The sequence below is a fragment of the Heterocephalus glaber genome, unplaced genomic scaffold (assembly GCF_053883595.1).
Source record: "Heterocephalus glaber isolate CG9 unplaced genomic scaffold, H.glaber_assembly_v1.0 deba00001531, whole genome shotgun sequence".
Taxonomy (NCBI): domain Eukaryota; kingdom Metazoa; phylum Chordata; class Mammalia; order Rodentia; family Bathyergidae; genus Heterocephalus; species Heterocephalus glaber.
This window is the reverse complement of record NW_028258329.1, coordinates 10,724,311-10,744,029: the sequence shown is the minus strand read 5'-3', so window position 1 is coordinate 10,744,029 and position 19,719 is coordinate 10,724,311. Positions and strand designations below refer to the sequence as shown.

At 36.5% G+C, this 19,719-nt stretch overlaps 1 long non-coding RNA gene across 4 annotated transcripts in view; it reads left to right on the top strand.

Annotated features, from left to right (window-relative positions):
- Positions 1-18,815, top strand: part of LOC147824861 (uncharacterized) — a 58,013-nt gene extending 39,198 nt beyond the window's left edge. For 2 of the 4 annotated variants that reach the window (XR_015441718.1, XR_015441719.1), the window contains exons 2-3: positions 5,371-5,494; positions 18,358-18,814. This is a non-coding gene — a long non-coding RNA (uncharacterized LOC147824861). Of the gene's footprint in view, positions 1-5,333; positions 5,495-18,357 lie in introns of all 4 variants that reach the window. The other 2 variants (XR_015441717.1, XR_015441716.1) reach the window with 2 other exon arrangements.
- Positions 18,816-19,719: the final 904 nt, after the last annotated feature.

Here is a 19,719-nt window from a genome sequence, read left to right as displayed (position 1 = left end):
CCTTCTTTATATCCTTTGCCTCTGTATTGCTACTTGTTAAACTCTTAATGAACACCCCCTTTCTATTTTATTGAATTAAATGCATAAGTGGATGTGGTTGAATGCTCATTGTTTTACATCATTTGATTAAACTCTAATGTAACTATGGGCTTTATAATATTAAGTGATTTTAATTAATGTAGCTCTTCATTATGATTTCATATTTTTTAAAACTCAAAGTGTTTCTTTTTATATATTTCAATTACAAAATGATGACCATTCCTGTGATGGTAATATTAAGTTTGATGAACTTAGTTTCTATGTTCTCTTCCATTGTCACAGCTAAATAAATGCTAAAACTGTATGTGATGTTAGATGTATATTTGTCTACTATTGAGGAGAATTATAGTATTTGATAGAAAGCCACTTATTAATGACTTGAGCTTTGCTAATTCTGAATGACTTGAACTTTGTTAATTCTCCACGGATTAAATTTTGGATTGTCTATCTTGGTCTCCTAAATAAACACAGGTATATACACTTCCGATTGTATGTAGTATGAGTACACCAACCATAGTTTTACACATTTATTTGTGAAATATTGCAAAGTACATCCATCATCTATGCTTTCCCTCAACCAATATCCTTACCTGAAGTCAAATGCTTCCAATCTTTATCTTGCATTCTTTCAGATTTCACTTCTCTATCTATAACATACTAGTTACTTTTCTCTTTCTTCTTAGTATTATTTAGTTTTGCCCATTATCTGTTGACTTTCTGAGAAGACTTGTCTTATTGTACTATCCCTGTCCTCAGTGATCTCCATGCCCTTATTTTCTAAAGACAATTATATTGCAATTTTTGTTGAATTAATATTAAGTGTATACTGTTACCAATAAATTGTATTTAGGGCTGGTATAGGGAGTAAATTATTATTGTTTTGGCCAATTTCTATTTTTCCTGGTGCATTGTTTATTTGTTTTCCTCCTTATGCTTAGTTTTCTAAGTAGTTGCCACTAAATCATCATTAAACGTTCTGCAATCTTTAAATGCTAAGTTCTTCATGTACATCAATTCCTCTATCAAGACTTTTTTTTTTCCTTTGGTACCGGGTACTGAACTCAGGTCCTTGCATTTGTGGGGCTGTTGGTAGCACCACTGACCTAAATCTGGCCCAAGACATTTTTTGTCTTCCCAGAGCCTTCTGGTCTACCTCCCTCTCAACTAATTGCACTGGCACCTTTGGCTCAGCTGCTATTCTGGGCTTCCCTTTTACAATCCTGCTGCTATGAGTTATTGAAGGTTTCTCCTGTGCTGGATCTCTTGTTTTCTGTATGCCTCATCTTTCTCTCTCCTATTGTGGCCTATCTCTCAATAGCTGGCTATGAAAGGATGGAAAGAGTCTGCCCTCTAAATAGTTTCCTCTTTTTAGACACACAATTTACTGGGTGTCTCTGAGGCAGAACTCTTGGATAAAATTCTTTTTCTTCTCTATTTTAAAAGCTTTTCTCTATTTTAACTTTGCTTCTGAGAAATAACTTCTGGGATACTCTTTTTCTCTAATATGTGTACTGGTCAGAGTTGATTTTCATCCATTTTTCTGGGTACTCAGGAGGCCCCTTTAAAATGACAACACGTGCTTAAATTCCAGAAATTTTCTAGAATTAATGCTTCAACAATTATCTGCCTTTTGCTTTCTGTATATTCTATTATTTTTCATTTGTAATATCATTTTTAAGAATTTCTCTGAGATTTTAGTTTTTAATTTTGTTCCAATTTTCATAGATCCTGGGGCAATATCTTCTTTTGTCTTCCTGAAGATTTTTTAAAAATTAATTTCATTGATACACTTTTGATGTATGTAATGTTCACATTCATCATAGGGAATTTGTACCTGTACATGATACGTCTTGATTCTTCTTTTCCCCCCGAAGATGTTAATGGTTATTATTTGACATTTTTTCTCTCATAATCTTCTTTCAACTAGAACTTTTTCTTGTCTTTGTGCTTAAATCTCTAGTTTTTACATAGAAAAGATTTTGTAACATGTCAGGTAGCCTTCGTCATCTGTACATATATAAATAAAAGAGGATTAAACAGAAGATTTGGAGTTCTGGGTATATAAGTGGAATTTACACGAGATTGTAGGGCCAGATTTTTCAGAGACTCTTCACAGGTCAATTCTGTATTATTCCTTTCTACCAATTTCCCATAGGATCTCCTAGAGGTAAATGCCCATTTTCCAGAGCTTTTCTTCCTACCAGAAGAAGACATTTGTGTGTCTTCATGTCCATCCTATTAATGGTCATGGAATCTCCCAACTTCAGTTTGCTACAACTCAGTTAAAACAAAGGAACTCTGATTTATTCTCTTTAGAAAATAATTTTTTCAGTTTGTGAGAGGGTTAGTCATGAACAGCTTCACAGGACCACAGCAATCTGGAGGTCAAACTGCTTCTTAAACACCTTTCCACCTAACTTCTTTATGTAAACTCTCCACTCCTACTTGGGACTTCTGGAGCTGCCTGGGACTCTCAGTTCTTGGCTTTTAGTGAACTCAGGATTCCATGTTCTCAGATTCATGAAGTCAGTTACTACTTGTGCTTATGTTTTGTAGCTTTAAGTTTTTCTTTGTTTTGTGCTGCTTTTGTCTTCTGTGTTTTTCTACTACTAAGGAATGCTGAAAATCAAAAGAAGATGGCAGTAATATGAGATGTGCGTTCTCCATCCATCATTTTCATCCAGAAGACATTTTTTTGGTTTTGCTTTGTTTTACTTTGTTTATAAATAGATGATAATGTAGCTCAGTTAATGTTAAACTAAAAAAAAGCAGTTCTCCAAAGAGTTTGATTATTTTAATAAATTATAATGTAGTTCAGCAAATCTGTTAAATGGAAAAAATAGTCCTGAAAATAAGATTTTGATTATTTTATTGGCGAATATAAAGCACTTTTCATTTAAAAAATTTTAGTTAGAAACATTGAAGTGTTATAATTTATACTTTTCCATTTTCCTAAAAGATTCTAATTTTGTGTACTCCATATTCTAGTGTTTTCCAAAAGATGATGACAATATTTACATTGTTTAAATTCTTTTTTGAAGTAACATGCCATGAATTATTTCAGAAATGTATTATTCGCAACATTAGTGGAGAATTACTGAGTAAAGAGTGAAGTAGGCAGAACTGAGTTTTACATGGGCCAACAAAGCAAAAGGTATTACACATTAAAGAAGATTAATTTCTATTATGAGGTTATTCAGGGGTGAAAATTAAAATAGGCAAAATAGGTTATAGAAGAGTTATATTCAACGATGTAAGATTTAATTAAATCAAATTGTTTCTAATTCAACTTGCATATACAAACTCTAATAAATTGAGTGCTAGGCCTTCGATACGCTTCCATAAAACACTGAAAGAAAATCTGCTACTCAGCGTCGAAATATTGAGGAAACTATCCATCTGAATATATAATCTTTGCTTATTCTCTAAATAAACCTTTTCTATTTACAGTGATTTACTGAATTAACTTCAGTAAAATTAATCTAATTAACAAAAAACTGGTAGGTACCTAAGAATGTTCCACAATATCATTGCTTCCAAGAATTGTACATAGAGAAGTAAAAATTGAAGTGGATATAAACTAAGATTTTAAAATATTACCAACTTTAATATCATTCTTACAAGCTTCACAAGTCCAGTTCAATATATTTTAGTCTTGTGAAGGTCAATACAAAGTGACAGATTGAAAAACTATACGTGACTTGTAGAAGTCATTTTGGGGTAAGCTGGTTCCCAAGACCTAAATTAAATGTACTTTTCATCAGAGTTTTTTTAATATTGGGTTATAGCTTCATTTTCTAAGCAGTGTCACTTTTATCCCTGGCTGTCAAGTAACCTTACCATTGTGAGAACGAAGTCGAGGGCATGCAGAAAGTACTGATTATGTGCTGGGCCTGTTCGCTAAAGAAATTATTCTTCATCAGAAGAAATTAAATGCCACGGGTTTTTCTCATAACTTGAAACTTCTTCCTGAAGTTTTCATGGCAAGAGAGAGACAGAGAGAGAGAGAGAGAGAGAGAGAGAGAGAGAGAGAGAGAGAGAAAATTTCCTGGTGTGTATCTACACAACATTGGAGCCAGACACAGTTGGGTTCAAATCGACATCTGACATTTGTTAGTAGCTACTTAACCTATCTCTAGTAACCAGCTACCTCTTACCATAGGAGGTAGGGGTAAGAATTGGTGTTTGGCAGAATTCAAGAAGTCCTGTAACAAGGGGACCTGGCTGACAGAGCCCCACAGTCTGAGAGTCATTGTTGCCACTGATGATTTCATCACTGTTATTTTCTCATCAACTGACATTATAATTTTTGTGACTCTGATTTTATATAATAGTCATATTAAAGATGAAGATTCTGGAATAACGTTTTCTAATGAGATAAAACTGGTTTACTCTGGATGGCTCTCTAGCATTTTGTGCAATCTTGTTACCTGATGGTGGGTACTTCCAATGCAGAAATCACCATGATCTAACCTCTCCCTGAATAAGGCTAATGTAGAGTTGAGCTATTATCTTTTGCCCTTGTTGCTTAATTCTATTTCCAATTTTTGCTTTATACTATCTGTCATCATTGCTGTTGAGGAAAAGCCAGCTCCACCTGTTGGTGTGGCCCTATCTGGCCCCCACACTTGTTAAAACCGTATCTCTGGTGTTGTCAGGGTCCCTGTCATTTGTGCTGAAATTGATGGAGTCATAAGGAAATGGATGGGCTGAAGTAATCAACCATTCCAGTATCTTTTAGCCACATTTCTTCAGGCTAAATCTGGGGCTCTGAGGCATAAAGGGAAATTTTGGACACATTTCATTAAATTTCTTTTCTCCTAATTATTTTTCAGAATCAAAGGATCTCTGAAAGTGACTAATGAAGTTTCTTTTCTTAAGTTTTTCTTTTTTAAGTGTCACTATGAACTTACAAACTTTTATATGTTGGATGGCTGTAATCTAATTATCAGTCACTAAGAAAAAAACGAACAGTGAATCTTTTATCACTAAGTATAACATATACATAAAAATGCATGACATAAATAAACAGCTTGATATATTGGGTAGGTGTAGCTGGGGATCAAACTCAGGGCCATACCCATGCTTAACATGTACTCTACTACTGACTGTTACCCCTGGCTCATTTAGCTTAATAAACTCTAAGGCACACACCTTTATATAGAAGTTTGCCAACCGCTTCACATCTTCCCTACGTCCTCTACCCACTAAGAGTAAGCAAGACTTTTGTTTCATTTCATTCACCAAAATAATAGAAAGCTGGATATTGAAGGCCTTCACATCTTCATGTGCAGATATCTGAGTATGTCTTTGGTGATGTGCACCCCTCAGGTTGGAGGAGGCAGAATTTGGAAGAGCAGGTGAAGTGTTCAGACGGAAGCTGGCGAGACCTCCACAAAAGGGAAGGAACCGAAGGCTGCAAGAGAAGCTGAACCAGGCACCAGCCAAGGGTGAGGTGAGCTTCCCTTCTCCTTCAACCTGCTATAGGAAAAGATTTCCATGATTAAATATCCTGTTAATTTATCAAGTAATAGAGATAGTAGATAATATGTTTTAAATCTTTTTTCTCAATTTTTTATTAGTATATTTTCTCCACACATAGTAAATATATTCACATGTGATAATTGGTACATGTACATATTATATCTTGATCCATCTTACTTCTCCTTCTCTGCCCTCCCTCACGCCCCACCATCCCTAGGTCCCCTTCCTATCTTTTAAAAGAACTCATTCTGACTCATTGATCTTTGGATTTTCTTGGTCTCGATTTCATTCTTTTCCTTTCTGATAGTTAAAATTTCTTTCCTTCAATTAGTTTCAGGTTTGGATTGTTCTTGCTTTTCTAGGGTCTTGAGATGCATCATTAGGTCATTTATTTGGGATGGTTGTATTCTTTTTATGTGTACATTAAGATTACAAACTTCCTCCCCTCTTAAAAATGGCTCCATCGGGTGCTATGGGTCTTGGCACATTGTACTTCCATCGTCCTTTGATTCTAGGAAATTTTTGATTTCTTCCCTGATTTATTCTGTGATTCATTGATTATTCAATAATGTATTATTCAGTTGCCTCATGTGTATAGTTTCTGTGGCTTCTTTTAGTGTTGATTTCTAGCTTCATTCTACTATGACCTGACAGTATGTAGAAGAGTATTTCAATTCTTTTGTATTTATTTAACCATACTTTATGGGTGAAGATTTGGTCTATTTTAGAAAAAGTTCTGTATGCTGTTGAAAAAAATGTGTTCTCTGTTGTTGTTGGATGAATCTTTCTGTAGATATCTGTTAAATTTTTTTGTTCAGAGGTGTAGTTTAACTCTGATGTTTCTTTGTTGATTTTCTTGTCTGATTGACTGATCTAATTGTAAAAGTTGGATATTGAAGTCTTCCACTAAAATTGTATTGGTGTCTATCTGTCATTTTAAGCCCAGTAGTTTTTTTTTTACGAAACTGAGTGTACTGATATTCAGTGTATAGATATTTACAATTGTTATCACTTCCTGTCGAATTGTTTCCTTGTTAGTTTCCTATCACTGTGACAAAATAACATGAGGGAATCAACTTAAAGGAGGAAGAATTGATTAAGGCTCATGGTTTCAGAGGTTTCAGTCCATGGCTTTTTGGAGCTAGCGTTGAGGCAGAATAGCATAGCAGGAACACATAGTGGAACAAGGCTTACCTCATGGTACCTGGAAAGCAGAGAGAGAGTGGGAGAGAGTGAGAGGGGGCACCAGGGCTCCCCATCGCAGAAAACATCCTGGTAGCACTGGACTTCTCAAAATGTCACCTCTGAGGGTGACGGGCACAGAAACATTTGGACAGTTGTCATTGGGAGACATCATTAACCCTTTAAATCTTAACAGTACACTTTTGGATACCACATTTTTAATCCCCTTTCTGTCTTTCAATCCCCTGCTCAATCTAACAAAAATTTTTACCCCGCAAAATAGGCACACAAGCAAACATAATTTTTGTGATAAATTTTTGGAAAATATGGTATTTATTGCTTTTGAGGTCAAATTCCTGAGTTAATTTGGCAAACTGTAAGAGGTGTAGGTCCTTTCCCTGAGAAATATCTGTACTTTGTGTCACCCCCTTCCCTTGACTTGTATGGGAGAGTTGGGGCCAGGAGAATATTGGAATCAAAACCGGGCTTCAACCTGCAGAGTCACTCTGAGATGTATGTTTGGCTTCTGTCCTCAGGTACTACTTAAGACAAAGTTACAAGATCTCCAGGCCTTTTCTTTGCAGCACAATAGCATGGCACTTTTAAGGCCAAAGTGCGATTCAAGGTACAAGCATTGTGTAGTGTCTGCAGCCAAACACTAAGTTTTACTGCTCTTGTAAGACTTATAGCCTTAGTTCATGTGGTCTTGTGTTCAGATTTGGATGGGGCTGTTCACCCATATAAAGACATTTTACCCGAACGGATTAGAATTAAACCTTTTACTTAACTCCCTCATTAAATTAAGTATTCATAACTTCTTCATGCTGAGTGTTTTCATCCTTTCTTGTAAAGTTCTTCTTGTCTTTGAAAATTTATGGAGAAATATGTGTAATGATTTGAGGGATCGCACTAATATTCTAATATACTTAGACTTCTAAGAAATCTCAGCACAAATGACAAAACATGAGCCATAAATTCAGAGGAAAAAAGATAATAAATGTATGAAATACTAGATATCAGAGAAAAGCAAATAAAGTAAACATTTTAAATATTGCTTCTTCTATTGAAAATGATTTGCAAAATATTGATAAATGCTGACAAAGATATACTATTGTATACTATTGATCAGGTTGGCGAGAAGTTTTCTGATATCAAATGTAAAATGGCCAAAGAATATGACTTCTAGAAATTTATTCTAAACATCTATGACCACAGGTACACAATAATTTATGCATAAATATTTTTGAAATAAACTTGTTTACAACAATGTAACACTAGAAATAGCCTCAATATCTATCAAGTGGGTAAGCTATTATATAAATCTTGGTGTATCTCGGCTATAGAACTTCAAGCATTCCTTAGAAATATATGGACAGTCTTCTAATATGTATCAAGCAGGAAAAAATACAGCAAAAATTATTTGTACATTTGTATGCACAAAAAGCACATGTGTCTGAAAGTGTATATAAATTTATTCAAAAGAGACTTGGATGTAAGAAAATAGGTTGTTTCAGTTAGATGTTATAAATTTTTAAAAACTCATGCTACTTTGTTAGTGGTTTATAGCAGTTCTTCATTTATTCTAGATAATAATACTGCTCTTCTTAATCACATTCTATGAAACTGACCAATGCACTTTCATGGTGTCTTTCTTCAAACTGTGTGATGTTTATGTTATCAGGCTCACAGTATTCTATGATTTCTCGTCAAATATACATCAAGATTATAAAAATTATTGACTAAAATTGATACTATTTCAAATAAATGTATTGTCTGGTATACCTAACATACTTTTCTCAGCTGTGAATTAGAGGTTCGACTTCATTTTGTTTTCATGAAGTGTTAATAAATCATTCAATTCAATGTTTATTACCTACTTTTCCTTTTCCTACTAATTCAAAATGTATATTTAATCACAAATAATGTATCATATGTACATAGCTGTGTTTTCCATATTTTATTTTCTATTAACTATTTTTTATTTTTTGCAAGTACCACTGAGACGTATTTGTTAGTTTCAGTATATTTCCCTTCCAATAAAATGCAGTAACATTAATGCTCTTATTTTCTAAAATTTCTTGAGTATAGTTTATATATTTTCTGAGTCAGCTTGTGAAATGCCATTAAACATCCTCTTGGAATTTTGATTCAATTTGTACTTAATTTGTAAATATATGTAGAAAAAATTATAACTTATAATGCTGAATTTTTCTCTGGTATGCATCTATACTTTCTATTTAACTATGTATACTTTTATATTATTTGATAATTCTATTTTGTTGTTTTGTTCAAATAGACATTGCTTATTGCAATTAAAATTATTCCTATAAAGAGAATGTTTTTATTACTATTATGAATGGGCTTGTTTTCATTATAGCTTTTAATTGATTCTTTTCTTAAGAAAGCATACTGCTTTTACAGTATTGACATGTATGTCATCATCACCTTCTGAAACATATTATTTGTCACCTTTGGTGATTTTCTGTTTTATTTTTCCTCAAAAATTCTTGATGAACAATCATAGTCTCTTAAGTTATAACTGACCTTTGTTTTCCACTTTAACATTTATTTATTTCATATTTTTCTTGTATTATTGCATTAACTCTGATAGATTGCTATACAATCAGCTTCCCTACCCTTTTTCAGTAAGTATTGACGTGAACTATTCTAATATTCCAAAGTTAGGTATAATATGAGCTGTTCATCTGTGGCTTATACCATTGTTCAGATTGAAGTATTTCTCTTTTAATTTGTGTTTTTTGTCATTTTTTTTCTTTCCATTTAAATCATGAATGTCATTTATACAGTGGTACCCTCACTTATTGGTTCATATAGCATGCTTCAGAGTCAGAACTCTGCATATCTTATATGCTCCACCATCGAATTAATGTGCTTCAAGTTATTCACTGTAAAAGTGGAAAAATTAATAAGATCTCCTCCACTGAGTTATTTCAAAAATTAAATGAGCTCACTAAAAAAAAGCTTAAAACAGTGGTAGGTACCATATCTCAAAATTACTTTTATTGCTATTGTATAAATGTTATTTTCATTTTTCACATTTGTTTAATGTAGTGGTTTATATCAATGCATATCCTCATCTATGGAAACTTTTTTATTGCTTTCATGCTATTTTGATGCTCTATTTTGAAAGCCTTTTTTCTGTGTTGCTTGGATATGACTGATACTTTTCTCTTTTCTTAGGCTCTGCTGAAACTATCATTCAGATATATTGCCATCTACTTTATTTTTAATTTAATTTATTTTGTGGTTTTGTAATCATTTATTCATTACATCTTCTTTTTCAAAAACTGATTTTATATTGCTGTTTATGGTTTTCGGATAGTATACTTAAATTATATTTGCTTAAATTTTCCTGTGCTCCTATGTTTCATCATTTCTCTAATTCCCTTATTCAAACTACGAACATAAGTTGTGTGTCCACTGAAGGTGTGCTGAAATTTCCTACTTACCAGGAGGAAGTGAACTTTAGAAAGGAAAAATGGACATAAGCAAAGAAGTAGGAGAGAAAGGAGGGAAGAGAAATTGAGAAGGCAGAAAACATGGAAGGAATTGGAGAAAGAAAAGAAAGAACAAAAAAAAAATAGTGGAGTTAATTGAGGGACAATAATAATTGCTCTGCTTACCTCTAAGGATATTTAAGAGAGACAAATAAATTAATGTATAGAGAAAGTGTTTTGAAAAACTGTACAGAAAAATGAAGTACAATAGGTCAGGCAGGTGGAATAAATCTTACGTTTCCATATGCAATCAAGCTTGTTGCCATTCTCAGTAACAGCTTCATTCCTTATTGTGTCACATACTTGTAAAAGGGCCATCCAGGAAACTCTTCCTTCATGTGCACCCTGCATTCCACCTATATTACCTTTCTTCTTTTGGATGCTTACTTTAAAATACTTCTCCCTGCTGCAATATATTGAATACTTCTGATGGTGGATCTGCTGCTCAATTACCTATTTCTTCAAATAACTCCCTCGAAGCCAGTACAGAAGTGGTCCTGCTCCGTGTTCTTCCCTTGATGGTCCTCCTGGGGGATACGCCATTGTCACATCAGTAACACTGTCTCACATGACCATGAGTTTCCCTCAAAAGTGCATGAACTCCCTGGTGGCCATTTTTAGAATTTGGGACTTGTGTGATTTGCAAGATCCAACCCATCATTCCTCCTTCCAACACGTGTACATCGCAAAGAGTCCCTTTCGGTCTGCTTTTTGTACAAGTCCCACTCTCATTATGACACATATTATGTGATGCTTGCTCTTTTGACAGAAGTATAAAGACATAGAAGGAGGAGGGAAAGGGAAAAATAAAATAAAATTTATTTTAAAAAGACATAGTATAGTATAAACTGCAGGTCGTATATTCATGGAAACTTCTAATCAAGATCTCCTCAGTGTTAAAAGTAATTTAAGATAACCTGCACTCTTATTCCCATGATGTCCTTGGAACTTTCGTTTTGCCGTGCCCCTCCTTCTTGTATAGATATCAGCTCCTCAGCGTGGTGTACAGATGTTCTATCAAGAACTAGAGGACAGCTATTTCTGTGTATTCACTCTTTCCTACTTCCTTCTATAAAGATCCCATTCTTTTGTGGAAGCAGACATTTGCCTGCCCTCATAATTTTTCCCCATGCCCCATAGTGCTCCTGGTCAGATAAACTACTCCCTTGAGGTCAGGAATAAAATTCTGATACAAATTGGGCCAATCATAGTGCTTTGCTTCTCATCAAAGTGATTGATTCAAGAGGGTTGTAGTCAGAGCTATGGCCTCCCAAAGATATTCATGTCCTGATCACATGATGTCCTGATCATGTCACATGGAATAAAGAATAGCACAGTAGACCGAATTATGTTACTAAGAGACTTTAGGAAGATTAGCTGGATTATAAAGGTGAGTTCAATGTAATCATAAGGAAGAACACACAAAAGAGAAGGTCAGCCTGCTATCATGTGAGTGTTTAACATACAATTGCAGCCTGTGAATGTGGTGGAAATCACATGAACAAGAGAAGGCAGGTAGTGTCTAGAAGCTGGAAAGTTTGAAAAATACTTTGTCCAATAGAAACTCCAGAAAAAAACCAAGTTCTACGGCCACCTTGACTTTCCCTCAACAAGATCTACGTCAGATTTTTAAACTCAAGAATTATAAGATGGGGCCGGGGATTTAGCTCAGTGGTTTTGCCGCCTGCCTTGCAAGCGCAAGGACCCGAGTTTGATTCCCGGTACCAAAAAAAAAAAAAAAAAAAGAATTATAAGATAAAAAATTTATATCCTTAAAAACCACAAAGTTTGTCACCAATGAGCAGCAATGGGAAGTAAAGGCCATAATGCTTACGCAAACCAAGCTAGCTTAAAGGATGTTTCCCTAGGAATTTTTAAAGCATCGCTAGTGGGTGAAGAACAAAGCTGGGAGAAGTGAGCTGTGAAGGACCATGATGGCAAGAATGGGGTAAGAGGAGCGGAGATGAAGGAAGAGAAAATCTCAGGTCATCCTTACCTCTGCCATTGCTACATCATGCGGGAAAATATGCTCTCCTCTCTTATTTGCTGATTTGAGCTGAGATATTTGGCCATCTACAATGTGAAATCCCGAAGAGGCCAGGGGCTAAGTGATTATGCAAAACAGATTCTTATCAGCCCAGAGGAAAGAAGGGTGTGATACAGCTGTGTGTGTCTCCAAGCCAAATGTGTCCTACGCATGGTCACAACATTGTTTATAAGCCAGAAATATGTATGAACGTCATGCCCAGCCTGCTGTCTGTTTTTCTTGAGCAGATCAACTCTTGGACCATAAAGAACTCTGTTTCTTCGAAGCTTGCATTTACATTTGTTCAATTAAGTAAGCAAGAGGACATCAGCTTGAGGTTGCTTGTGTACTTTGACTTTTTATGTAATGAGATGCAACCTCACAGCATGTTAGCAAACCAAAACCTAATTCAGGAATCTGATTTTTGTAACACAGAATTGGGTCTCAGTTCCTCACAGCAGCCAAGCTTCAGGTAACCGTAGGCTACCAACTGACAATCTCCTGTCTCATTGAAGCAAATACCTAGCTGCGATTCACCAAACTATTTCTGTACTTTATTCTCAATCTCTGTGTGTAAATACTCACTGTCCACCTGTAACATCAGGACCTCTCTAAACCTCTTCTGGTTCTGAGTGCTGCCTGCTTCATGAATCACTATTTTGCTGAAATAAACGCTGTTAAATTTAATTTGTTGAGTTTTTCACCCTTCGGAGACACTGTCACTCTCCCATCTTTTTCTGTCATACTATGGACATGTATTGTGTCCTTAAGGCTCAAGGAGAGAGAAGGCTCCAGTGTTTCCATGATATCCCTTCCTTTTCCCATCAAGTTAGTGCCCTGGGCTTCCTTTTGAATAGCTAAAACTCAGCATAAAGACAATATTCTGTAGTCTCACTTGTTTTCTACCTCAGTTTGTCTGATCAGCGACCACTGGGACTGCCTGGCAGGGCTCAGGTCATTTCTCACAATGAAAATCAGTCTTCTGAGTCACAGCCACCATTCCTAAGGCCCCACGTTTGACCTGTGGATACGGTGGCCTTACTGTGATGTCACGTTGCCTCCTGATCCGGATGGGCCCCGTGGAAGGCTGGCAGTTCCTTAGTTGTTTTGTGCAGGGCCCACTGGACACACATAGGCATTTTTCTAGGTTGTGTCCGTTCCAGGTTAACTGAAAGGAGCTTGAGAAAAATAAGCTATGCCCTTTTTTGCTTTATTACCATCTGTGTTAGATTTCCATGTCTGTGACTAAGCATCTGAGAACAACAATTTAAGGAGGAAATATTTGTTTTTGCTCATGGTTCCACAGGTTTCCATACATGGTAGCAGGCTCCATTGCTTTTAGCCTCACGGCCAGGCAGAAATATCATGGTTCACTTTTCTCCCATCCAGGCTCCACACTATTGGGTGGTAACATAGCAGAAATATCCTCATAGGTACATTCCATGTGTGTGCGCGTTACCAATTTCCAGGCATTTCCCAATCCATTCATGCTGACAATCAAGATTAACCATCACATCATCCCAAGTTCACTGTGATTTAGCATCCCCCAAGCTGGTGTGTGCAGACTCTGAGGTGATTCCCTTCCAGGTTCCAGACACTGAGCTTCCAAAGGCCCTCTGTCTTTGATATTCTCCACAAGTAATTGAGTACATTTCTATCTCTCGGCCAAAATGTAGAAGAAGGAAGATTGAAATATCTCTGAATTCCTTTCCCTCTGACCTCTTGCCCATTTGTTTTCCTCTGCCATTCTGGGTCAAGGTCTTTCTTAAAACTGTTTTCTTGCCATTTCCTGCCGTCAGTCTCAGGGCTAAACTGTAAACCCGGTATGGGTAAGGACAGGGGGTCGCGTAGAGCAAGACCAGTGAAATTTCACCAAGTATTTCATTGGTTATGCATATTTACTATGGAATTTTTTACTAAATTTACAGAGGAAATTGCATGTAATTATACTGTACACAGGATTGGGAGAAGAGAGAGACCTTTCTTCATGTAAATAGTCATAAAGCACAGCACTTAGCATTGTTGTCAATGCTCTCTCACTTTGCTAATGCACAACCATGGTGCTAGTCATGTGATTACGAGGTAGTCACAACAGGGTAATTAAAACATCTTACACTTTACTAGGGTCGAGATTCCAAAGGATATGGTAATTTTTCTTTGACTTACACATTCCATGGAGTGCTCAAGAATATGAGAAGTGGCTCTCTGGGGAGAATTGTTTCCAAATATGATCCAAACATGAGGGGAAACAGAAAATTAGATTGATTTTTTAAAAGGGAGGGCTACATAAAAAGGAAGGAAAGAATACGCACTATTGGTTTAACAAGTGTGATGGGAAGTACACTAGAGGCTACAAAAATGGAGTCTCAGAAATTGATGGATCAAACACTCAATGACATACTGACTGATAAGATAAAGGATAGCTAAGTAACAATGTGATTCATGTGTCTATGTTGTATGGGTGTCCAGAGATTCTGTATGTGTTGCTGCTAATTAACAAAGAACAGGATCTTAGAAGGAAAAAAAATCAAACTTTAAGGTCTACCTTTGCATGTAGATGTTAGACTGATGTAAAAATCATTTTTATTCTTCTGACGTTCATTCCATTTCTCGTGTTTTGCTACATTTGGGGGATAAGACATATAATATGAATTTGATTTCTGGCACAATTATATTATAGCTTTTTGAAAATTGCTTTGTTTTGAATTTGCACCTGAAAATATTTTACTAAAGACTGGTTAGGTTCTACAACTCTGCTGCACAACTCCCCATAGCTTGTTCTTCCAGAGGACTTCACTGCATATGTAAGCACCCTTAACTGTGATTTGGTGAGTGCCAGGCTTGGCTTGCTATTGATGTTCTCCACACAGGAGAAAGAAAGCTTAGGGAAGATGTCCTTAACACCCCTGTGAAGCCAAAATGACCCTCGGGCACACATGAGCATCTGTGGATGATATTCCTCCAGGAACTCCATGGATGTCTGCGAACTTTGAGTTAGGAACTTCAAAGCAGTTGCCTGAAACATGCTCAGATGGGACTGTGAAAGACTGAGCCAGAAGTACAGAGTTCAAACATGGTAGTGGGTCATGAAAACATAAATTGCCTCCTGCTAGGTCACTTCCCAGGTGTGTGACCTTGAGCACAGTATCTGGCTACGGGGGATCTTTCCTCATCTGGAGAATAGGGGGAATTAACTTATGCTATCAGGATTAGTACATATAACTCTTTCACGTGGTCATTCTTATAATGTCCAGCAGTACTTCTGCCACTTAATACTTGTATGAATTGACCAACACTATTTCTTTGAGCCTCAATTAGGGTTGCCTGACTTAGCACATAAAAATCCAGTATAACCATTTAAACACACACACATACACATACATATTAGATTAAAAATGAGCTTTACTATGGAAAGTCTCACGCAATATTTGGGATCTACTTGTACTACAAAAGGTATCCCTTATTTCTTTGAAGTTGAAACTTAAAATGGAATCTTATATTTTATGGCAAGCCTTGAAATCCCCTTGGCTGATAAATGGTTATATTCATGTTTATCATATTGGGTGGTGTTCAGGAAGACACAAGGAGAATATCCATACAAAAGCTTAGTAAAAGGTACCATGAAATTCCGACTTCAGGGGATGCTCTCATTATTAGCATGGATGTTGTAGTCATCATCGGTCATAAAGCAGGTTGAGGAATGTACAATGAAAGTCAGAGAGGGGAGATACTGTAAGTTATAGACAGTTAACCTGCTCGCCTCTTCTAGGGGCAGGCACCTCTGGGTTACTTATAACTGATCACCTTTCTCATTAATAGTCATATGTAGATTTCACTGCTGAGTCCTTTCTGTGCTTGGGGGGATGTATAAGCCGGACTGTGAAGGGAACTGCCAACCATGATACAGGGAGGGTTATTTCTTTTTTAATTAAATTTCTAGACATGCAATTTGCCTTTTCCGATGTATTAAGGTTTTTATCAGTTTTTCATCATGTGTTGGCAAATCACGAAGAGGTTATTAGAGGAACAATCACAGGAGGGGCTATTTCAGCACCCACTCCTGCAAAAGCTTCATTTTAAGCACAAATATTTCAACAGAAAGTTACAAGTGAAAAGTCAATGCACCAAAAAAAAAACCCAAAAAACAGAGATTTTTAACTCCTACCTATCAGATATGTTCAGGAAAAGGAAGCACCCCAAATTCTACCATTTTCAAAGAAAAGAACCTAAGACATTTCCACTTTCTCATAGCCTGGAACTAGATCATACAGCAAAATGGGTTCCCATATCACTCAGGAAATTTCTTGTGATATAATAAATGAGGTGAAAATGGAACTTGTGCCTCTACCATGCCCAATTTACTAGCTAATTCTGTCCCTGTAGTAAAATGAATAATTGTTATGTCAAATTCCAGTCAAATCAGTTATTTGGTAAGATGCAGTTAAAGAAAGGGAAGTCTCGGCATATAAATACATTTTTATATTTAAATCAATTGTACTGGGTTCGCATACATACTTCCTTGGAGGCAGGCCATCCACTCAGCCAAGAGGAGAACAACCAACTTGGCAATTCCTACCATGCCCAGAGAGATAAATCCCTGGGTGCCCTTGGGTTTGACTTTGGATTGCAAAAGGCCTTGGGTGGAGAGGCTCCTGAGCTGTGTACCTGCTGATGCTCAGCACAGTCCACTGTGTGATGCTATCAGTGATCCCTCTGCTCTAGAGTGTCGATTCTCAGCTAGCAGCCATAGCAGACGGGCTAAAGCTCTCTGCATTGACACCTAGGGCCATTGTGTTTTATGGGTAGAAATTGAAGACAAGACCTAGTGATGGAGTTTATGGCCAAGCTTGCAACCAGCCTGTCCATGTCAGGTTCCTCTGGGTACCTGATGTTACCACTTCATGACAGTTCTGGTAGATAAAGGTTGTGGAGGGTCAGGGTTTCAAGTGAAGTTCAGATGTTCATTTGCCAAGAATGAAGAAGACAGGAAGTGAGCTGTGAGGTTTCCAGACCAATATTTAGAAAATTGCAATTTATCCCATCTTAAGGACAAAGAGGAGGGAGCCTGAGCTGAGTTTGACTGTATTTACAAGGCCTCCTGCCTCCAAGCTGGAAGTCTAAAGAAAGGAGCACAGCCAGAGCCAGGATTTCTGGCTGACCGTGGAACCACAGAGAATGACCAATCCCAAAAACAATAACAGCAAGAATAAACAATCGGGAATATTGCAAAAGCTCTAACTCCAGTGCTGAGAAAAATTAATTTCCTATTTGTGTCCCATTCACATAAATACTCATGATGATGTATTTAAATCCAGACTCTGTTAAATCCTAACCCCATGGTACCTGAGCCAACAGCATGAGTCTTGCATTTAATCGGTTACTGTAATAAACATATAAAATGTTTTTTTTTTCATGAGAGGACAGAGCAGTGGCTACATAAAAGGACATCAAATGACACATCCTCCATCTCCCAGCAAATAAAAAAGCCATCAGCTCATAACAAGGCGGTGATAAAAGGTGCTGAGGCCAGTAAGATTAAGACTTTGTAATAAGGTTCGGGCGCCAAAACTGACAGCCATTTTCTTTTATATTTATCATGTCCTCACATTGGGGTGAGAAGCCATGGCTCTGTCCCATTGCTGGCTAGAATTTATAGCAGCTCCATTATGAGGAGATTGCAGTGAAATGGGGTAGAGGTATGGTTTTCTGAGAACGTTACGATAGCCTCCTACATTATACACTTGACAGGTTTGTCAGCTCTTAGTAACAAGCCTTGTAAAGTACTTTAATATCATTAGCACTATTTTCTTAATGTGTCTGCTCTCCTCACAGCCTGAAAATATCATATATCATGGGCTGGAGGGTAGCATGAACTGCTAGCTCCCCTTTTTCTGGCTTCTTAAATGTGATTTTATAGTAACATGTAGAGTTGGTATTTTAATCAAAATAATGCAGCCATTTTCCTTTATTGATTATCAAGTAAATATGTATAAATATGTAGTTAGGGGTGGGCAACCCTTTTAGAGGATATTGAAAACACATAATGAATGGCTTTCTGGGGATAATTTTGCTGCCTGCTTACTTCAGTTATCTATTACATGCCTGCAGGTTCCATTCTGCCTTCTTTGCCAAAGGTCTGGACTCCATAAATGGCAGAGGAGAGGAGCGTGCATCAGACCACAAACTCTGCAAGAAGGTTCCAACCAGGCAAGGCCTAAATCAGATGCCTTTGAAATTTCTGCATACACATACGTCCCTTTTTGTAAACTAACACCAATCATAATCTACTCTGCAGTGCACAACGCATCTAAAAAGCACCCACATTTATTCTGGGTAAATCCTGCTAGTCTTTTACACTCTTGCAGTGATGAGCTTATTGACTCAAGAAGATCCATCTACATTGCTGATGTAAACCCAGAGACAAGCGTCCGGGAAGTTGTCTCAACACTGTAAGAGTTCTGTGTTTCAAATTTCAAAAAATAAACACGTATTGTTTTGTGAATGTGATAAAAGTTTAAGCTTGGTGTCTACCTAATTTTAAACAGGATGTCGATCTGAATAAAATTGTAAACATTCTCCTATATGACTTTGATCATAAAATTGAATTGTTATAAACAGTGGCATCACATATCTACCAAAAATAAGGATGAACATACATACACACACACACACACACACACACACACACACACACAAAGATGGACTTATATTATCATAAGTAAATCTTCAGTTAAAAATTCTTTAACTTAAATAAGGTTAGAGTCAAATGCAATATTCGGTTTTGTGCTAGGGCTCAGATGAAAACATCAGCCTCAGGTAGGCACTATCATCCGAATCGTGATATTTAGCACATTGGCCCACAAGAGTCTTCAACTGGTTACTGGAGCCGCACCCTACCCTACTCCCTCTCTCCGAAATGAAGACTCAAGAGGCCCATGGAGGGCTTTCTGTTTTGTCAAAATCATTGCTCCTAACACAGGACCTTCCACAGATATGGTAATCAATGAATATCACTGGGAAAATTTAACAAATGCATCCACGCTTTTACCCATCTCACATGGAGTTTTCTTTGCCTCTTAGTCCCTGGCTTTCAAAGCACATTACTTGCTAAGAAACACACATGTACCAGGTCAATGCGATCTTGATCTCAAGTGAATCCAATCCAAGATTTTTTTCATTGTCTTAAACCTATGCTTCTACATTTAGACCACATGCATACAATCTCAAGTAATACCACTATGTATTGGCAAATAGACAATAAAGGAAATCCAAAATATTTGTTAACAAATTATTTTCATGGATGTACATTATTTATCATTAGACATTTAACATTATTTAGAGAATAAGAATTTAAGAATAATACAGGTAGAATTTAGAACTTTTTCTCCATCCCTTCACATGGTCTTTAAGTTTTTTGGTTATATAAGTTTTCCAACATTTATTTCACAGAGTGGAACTGTTAGGCTAAAT